Source organism: Rana temporaria, chromosome 13 (genome assembly GCF_905171775.1).
Source record: "Rana temporaria chromosome 13, aRanTem1.1, whole genome shotgun sequence".
NCBI classification, from domain to species: domain Eukaryota; kingdom Metazoa; phylum Chordata; class Amphibia; order Anura; family Ranidae; genus Rana; species Rana temporaria.
The window spans coordinates 15769258-15777063 of NC_053501.1; positions in this window are offsets into that span (position 1 = coordinate 15769258).

Here is a 7806-nt window from a genome sequence, read left to right on the forward strand (position 1 = left end):
AGGATCCCTGCTCTACTGTATACCTGTCTCCTCTCCTCTACATCCTCTACTGTATACCTGCCTCCTCTCCTCTACATCCTCTATTGTATACCTGCCTCCTCTCCTCTATATCCTCTACTGCATACCTGTCTCCTCTCCTCTACATCCTCTATTGTATACCTGTCTCCTCTCCTCTACATCCTCTATTGTATACCTGCCTCCTATCCTCTACATCCTCTACTGTATACCTGCCTCCTCTCCTCTGCAGCCTCTACTATATACCTGCCTCCTCTCCTCTGCAGCCTCTACTGTATACCTGTCTCCTCTCCTCTACATCCTCTACTGTATACCTGTCTCCTCTCCTCTACATCCTCTACTGTATACCTGTCTCCTCTCCTCTACATCCTCTATTGTATACCTGCCTCCTATCCTCTACATCCTCTACTGTATACCTGCCTCCTATCCTCTACATCCTCTACTGTATACCTGCCTCCTCTCCTCTGCAGCCTCTACTATATACCTGCCTCCTCTCCTCTGCAGCCTCTACTGTATACCTGTCTCCTCTCCTCTACATCCTCTACTGTATACCTGTCTCCTCTCCTCTACATCCTCTACTGTATACCTGTCTCCTCTCCTCTACATCCTCTACTGTATACCTGTCTCCTCTCTACATCCTCTATTGTATACATGTCTCCTCTCCTCTACATCCTCTACTGTATACCTGCCTCCTCTCCTCTACATCCTCTATTGTATACCTGCCTCCTCTCCTCTACTGTATACCTGCCTCCTCTCTATCCTGTACCAGGCAGTCACCCACCCTCCCCTACTCCTCATCCCTGCTCTTCAGCCTGCACTGGATACCTGGTCTCCACATCCTTCCTCTCAATCCTGTATTAGAAACTTCCCTCCTCTCCTCTGCATCCCTCCTTTCCATCATGTGCCAGATGCCTGCTGTCCTCTACTCCTCATCCCTCTTCTCCATCCTGTACCAGACACCCCCATCCCTACTCCTCATCCCTCTTCTCCATCCTGTACCAGATACCTGCCTCTCCTCCTTTTCACACCTTCTTTGTATCCTGTACCAGACACCCATCCTTCCCTACTCCTCATCCCTCCTCTCTATCCTATATCAGATACTTGTCTCTCCTCCTCTTTGCACCTCCTCTTTATCCTGTACCAGACACCCATCCTTCCCTACTCTTCATCACTTTCCTCCATCCTGTACCAGATACCCATCTCTCCTCATTACCCCTCCTCTCTATCCTGTACCAGACACCCATCCTTCCCTACTCCGAGTCCTCATCCCTCTTCTCCATCCTGTACCAGATACCCATCCTTCCCTACTCCTCATCCCTCTTCTCCATCCTGTACCAGACACCCATCCTTCCCTACTCTTCATCACTTTCCTCCATCCTGTACCAGATACCCATCCTTCCCTACTCCTCATCCCTCTTCTCCATCCTGTACCAGACACCCATCCTTCCCTACTCTTCATCACTTTCCTCCATCCTGTACCAGATACCCATCCTTCCCTACTCCTCATCCCTCTTCTCCATCCTGTACCAGATACCCATCCTTCCCTACTCCTCATCCCTCTTCTCCATCCTGTACCAGACACCCATCCTTCCCTACTCCTCATCCCTCTTCTCCATCCTGTACCAGATACCTGCCTCTCCTCCTCTTCACACCTTCTTTGTATCCTGTACCAGACACCCACCTTTCCCTACTCCTCATCCCTCCTCTCTATCCTATATCAGATACTTGTCTCTCCTCCTCTTTGCACCTCCTTTTTATCCTGTACCAGACACCCATCCTTCCCTACTCTTCATCACTTTCCTCCATCCTGTACCAGATACCCGCCTCTCCTTCTCATTACCCCTCCTCTCTATCCTGTACCAGACACTCTTCGTTCCTTACTCTTCATCCCTCTTCTCCATCCTGTACCAGACACCTCCCGCTTCCCTACTCCTCATCCATCTTCTCCATCCTGTACCAGACACCTCCCGCTTCCCTACTCCTCATCCCTCTTCTCCATCCTGTACCAGACACCCATCCTTCCCTACTCCTCATTCCTCTTCTCCATCCTGTACCAGACACCTCCCGCTTCCCTACTCCCCATCCATCTTCTCCATCCTGTACCAGACACCCATCCTTCCCTACTCCTCATTCCTCTTCTCCATCCTGTACCAGACACCTCCCGCTTCCCTACTCCTCATCCCTCTTCTCCATCCTGTACCAGACACCCATCCTTCCCTACTCCTCATTCCTCTTCTCCATCCTGTACCAGACACCTCCCGCTTCCCTACTCCTCATACCTCTTCTCCATCCTGTACCAGACACCCATCCTTCCCTACTCCTCATTCCTCTTCTCCATCCTGTACCAGACACCTCCCGCTTCCCTACTCCTCATCCATCTTCTCCATCCTGTACCAGATACCTCCCGCTTCCCTACTCCTCATCCCTCTTCTCCATCCTGTACCAGATACCTGCCTCTCCTCCTCTTCACCACTCCTCTTTATCCAGTACCAGACCCCCTCCCCTTCCCTACTCTTCATCTCTCTTCTCAATCCTGTACCAGACAGCCCCCCTTCCCTACTCCTCATCCCTCTTCACCATCCTGTACCAGATATCTGACTCTCCTCCTCTTCACCACTCCTCTCTATCCTGTACCAGACCCCCTCTCCTTCCCTACTCCTCATCCTTCTTCTCCATCCTGTACCAGACACCCCCCTTCCCTACTCTTCATCACTCTTCTCCATCCTGTACCAGATACCTGCCTCTCCTCCTCTTCACCACTCCTCTCTGTCCTGTACCAGACACCCCCCTTCCCTACTCCTCATTCCTCTTCTCCATCCTGTACCAGACACCCCCCCTTCCCTACTCTTCATCACTTTCCTCCATCCTGTACCAGATACCTGCCTCTCCTCCTCTTCACCACTCCTCTCTGTCCTGTACCAGACACCCCCCTTCCCTACTCCTCATTCCTCTTCTCCATCCTGTACCAGATACCCACCTCTCCTCCTCTTCACCCCTCCTCTCTGTCCTGTACCATACACCCACCCTTCCCTACTCCTCATCACCCTTCTCCAACCTGTACCAGATACCTGCCTTCCCCTACTCTCTATCCTGTACCAGACACCCATCCTTCATCATTCGTTCATCCTCTCTACCCTTTACCAGATGCTTGCCACCTTTCTCTTCGGCATTCCTTTTCTCCATCCTGTACTAGTTTTCCACCTACCCCTACTCCTCATCCCTCCTCTCCATCCTGCTCCACAGTGTGCTGGAAACCTGCCCTCCCCTACTTCTCATTGCTGCTCTTCATCATGTACTATATACCTGCTGTTCCCCCCTCCTCTCTATCCTATATTAGATACCTGCCCTCTTCTACTCCTAATCGATTTCCTTTTTATTCTGTACCAGATACCTGCCCTTCTCTTCTCTCCACCCTGTAACTGGATAATTGCCCTCCTGTCCTCCATATCCCTGTCTCCATTCATCTGCATCCCTCCTCTTCATCCTATACTAGATACCTGGCCTCCACATCTTTCTTCTCTGTCCTGTACCAGATAACTGCTCTCCTCCTACTCCCGTTCTCTTCTCTCCACATTGTATCACACACCTGCCTCCTCTCCTCTGCATTCTACCACCCTATACCAGATACATACCCTTTCCTACTCCTCATCCATCGTGTACCAAACACCTGACCTTCCCTACTTCTTATTCCTCCTCTCTCTTGTAGCGGATTCCTGTTCTCCTGGCCTTTTCATCTCTTCTCCATCCATCCTGTCCTCCATATAACTCCTCTCTGTTTTGTACCATATATATAGCTCCTCTCCATCCTGTACTGGATGCCTAGCCTCCATATCTCTCCTCTTGTTCCTGTACCAGATAGCCACCCCCTCCTATTCCTGCATCCCTACTTTCCATCCAATGCCCACCCCTACTTCTTATCCTGATTTACTCCTCATCCCTTCTCTTCATTCTGTACCATATACCTGCCCTCCCCTACACCTTATTCCTTCTCTCCATCCTGTTCCACATACCTGCCCTCCTTCCACCTACATACTATAACAGATAACTTCCCTACACTTCCTTTCTCTTTATACTGCATTGAATATGTGCCCTATACACTTCTTCACCCCTCCTCTCTAGCCCATTCCAGAAAACCATACACCTCATCCCTCATTTTCATCCTGTATCAGATACCTGCACCCCTCCTCTCAGGCCTGTACCCAATACCTACTCTCCTGGCCTTTTCGTCCTTCCCCCTCATCCTGTACTGGATACCTTCTCTCCACCTAGTACCATATACCTGCCTCCTCTCCTCTCCTCTGCACCCCTCCTCTTAATCCTGTTCCAGATACCCTCACTTTCCCCCTTTGCTTCCCTTCCCTCTGTTCCATTACTTTTCACCACCCTGAACTAGACATCTGCCTCCTTTTTCTGCATAGCTCCTCTCTATCCAGTATCACATACCTGCTTCTTCTCCTCTGCACCCCTCCTCCTAATCTTGTACCAGATACCTTCGCTTCTCCCCCTCTGCTTCCCTTCACTCTGTACCAGATACCCATCCTCCCATACTTCTCATTCCTTTTCACCACCCTGAACTAGACACCTGCCTTCTTTTTCTGCATAGCTCCTCTCCATCCAATACCACATACCTGCTCTTCTCCTCTGAACCCCTACTCCTAATCTTGTACCAGATACCATCGCTTCTCCCCCTCTGCTTCCCTTCACTCTGTACCAGATACCCATCCTCCCATACTTCTCATTTCTTTTCACCACCCTGAACTAGACACCTGCCTCCTTTTTCTGCATAGCTCCTCTCTATCCAGTATCACATACCTGCTTCTTCTCCTCTGCACCCCTTCTCCTAATCTTGTACCAGATACCTTCGCTTCTCCCCCTCTGCTTCCCTTCACTCTGTACCAGATACCCATCCTCCCATACTTCTCATTCCTTTTCACCACCCTGAACTAGACACCTGCCTTCTTTTTCTGCATAGCTCCTCTCCATCCAATACCACATACCTGCTCTTCTCCTCTGCACCCCTACTCCTAATCTTGTACCAGATAACTTCGCTTCTCCCCCTCTGCTTCCCTTCACTCTGTACCAGATACCCATCCTCCCATACTTCTCATTCCTTTTCACCACCCTGAACTAGACACCTGCCTCCTTTTTCTGCATAGCTCCTCTCTATACAGTATCACATACCTGCTTCTTCTCCTCTGCACCCCTCCTTCTAATCTGGTACCAAATACCCTTGCTTCTCCCCCTCTGCTTCCCATCCTCCCATACTTCTCATTTCTTTTCACCACCCTGAACTAGACACCTGTTTTATGTCTGCATTCCTTCTCTCCATCCAATACCAGATACCTGCCTCCTCTACTCTGCACCCCTCCTCCTAATCTTGTACCAGATACCCTTGCTTTTCCCCCTCTGCATCCCTCCACCATGTACCAGATACCCATCCTCCTGTACTCCTCATTCCTCTTTAACCCCCAACATTAGATACCTGCTTCCTTACTTCTGCATTCTTTCTCTCCATCCAGTACCAGATACCTGCCTTTTCTCCTCTCCTTGTCTTAATCCTGTATTAGTTACCTGCCCTTTCTTTCCTCTGTATCACTTTCCTCTGTACCAGATACCCGTGCTCCCCTACTTCTCATCATTAATCTTCATCCTGCACTAGACACCTGCCTCCTTTCTTCTGCATCCCTCCTTCCCATCGTTTGCTACCTTCCCTTCCCTACTCCCTATCCATTTTCTCTACATCATATCAGACACTTTGCCCTCCCCTACTCCTCATTTCTCCTCTCCATCCTCTACCAGATACCTGCCCTTCCCTCCTCGGCATCTCTCTATGTGGTACCTGATACCTGCCCACCCCCCTTCATCCCCACTCTCATTTCTGCCCCTGGCATTTGCTCTCCTTGCCTCCTCACCCCTCTTCTCCACCCTGTACTGAATAACTACCCCTTTTCTCCTTCTTATCCCTCCTCTCCTTCCTGTACCAGATACCTTAAATCCATTTTCTGCATCCTGTGCCAGATACCTCCTCCCTGTCCTCTGCATCCCTCCTCTTCATTGTGCACCAGATACCTCCCTCATCCTCTCCATCACTTACATCCAGGGACCTGGCCAGGCGCCACTGTGTGTCTGTACTGAGGATTAACCTTCACATCCCCTTCAAGTCTGCACTGTATACAGCCCACTGTCTGTGTTATGTCTGTGAGCTGTATGCATAGCTCTTTGTAGCGTAGATATTTTTTTTCTCTTGCATGGAAGAATATATCACTGCAGGCTCAGGCCATATTTCAGACTGGCATTTCAGCCACATTTAGCTTATTTTCCGTGTTCAATGGCTGTGATCCTTTTCCTTGTTTGTTTTGTATAAGTATGCGGAACAAGGCAGGCTTGCCAACAGATGCAAATAGGGTCACTTCCTTCTAGTGAAGGATGGGTTTGTCTTTCTGCTCTATTTTTATAGTTTTTCCAGCTTAAGTGCACTTCTCCCTTCAGATAAGCAACGGGGTTCCATTCTTAGCAGAGGGAAATTAATTATACCTGTCATCACCCCCTGCATGGGGTCTGTGCAATGACCTGGATGGGATCTCCTGCCAAGTCATAAAAAAAATCAGAGGTCTCACGTACATGTATTTGCATACACAGTCAGTGACCAGATTAACTGCAATGGACTACCTTGGCCCAGGTTACAGCTTCCACGTTATGCCATTGACATGTTAACAGGGCCAGTGCTACCACTAGGCGAACTAGGCAGCCGCCCTAGGGCACAGCCACGGCCAGGTTACAGCTTCCACGTTATGCCATTGACATGTTAACAGGGCCAGTGCTACCACTAGGCGAACTAGGCAGCCGCCCTAGGGCACAGCCACGGCCAGGTTACAGCTTCCACGTTATGCCATTGACATGTTAACAGGGCCAGTGCTACCACTAGGCGAACTAGGCAGCCGCTCTAGGGCACAGTCACGGCCAGTTGTTGCTGGGTCCAAACACCCCCCCCCCCACAGAGCGTTCCGCCCAAATAATACCCAGTCAGCGTCCCTGCTGCGCCACTCAGCAACAGTGCAGGCTGTTCAGCAATCAGAGCTGTCCCTGAATGTGCGGGGGCTGACAACATCCACTGCTGCCGCCGGCCGCTGTCCATGCCCTAGCATCCAATCACTTTCTTGCCTCTCCCCAGGCCCTGAAATTCAGAGGAGGGGGAAGAAGTTCCTCATCCAAACCTATCGGGTCCCAGTGCCCAGCCTTTCAGTTTTCACCTGTCCTGTAGCCGACTGCTGCAATGAGAAAGGAACAGATCCTTATGTAAGCTGTGGTCTTCACAATACTCCTCTCCACTTTCCTCACCTCACTCTGCTTTTCCCTTCTAACTTTGATGTAAGGGGGTTTTGGAGACCTTGCTGTAAGGTCACTTTAGGGACCCTGATGTAAGGGGGCTCTGGGGACCCTGATGTAAGGGGGGCTCTGGGGACCCTGATGTAAGGGGAGCTCTGGGGACCCTGATGTAAGGGGGGCTCTGGGGACCCTGATGTAAGGGGGCTCTGGGGACCCTGATGTAAGGAGGCTCTGGGGACCCTGATGTAAGGGGAGCTCTGGGGACCCTGATGTAAGGGGAGCTCTGGGGACCCTGATGTAAGGGGGGCTCTGGGGACCATGATGTAAGGAGAGCTCTGGGGACCCTGATTTAAGGGAGGCTCTGCGGCCCTGAAGTACAGTGCCTTGAAAAAGTATTCATACCCCTTGAATTGCCCACATTTTGTCATAGTTCAACCAAAAACGTAAATGTGTTTTATTGGGATT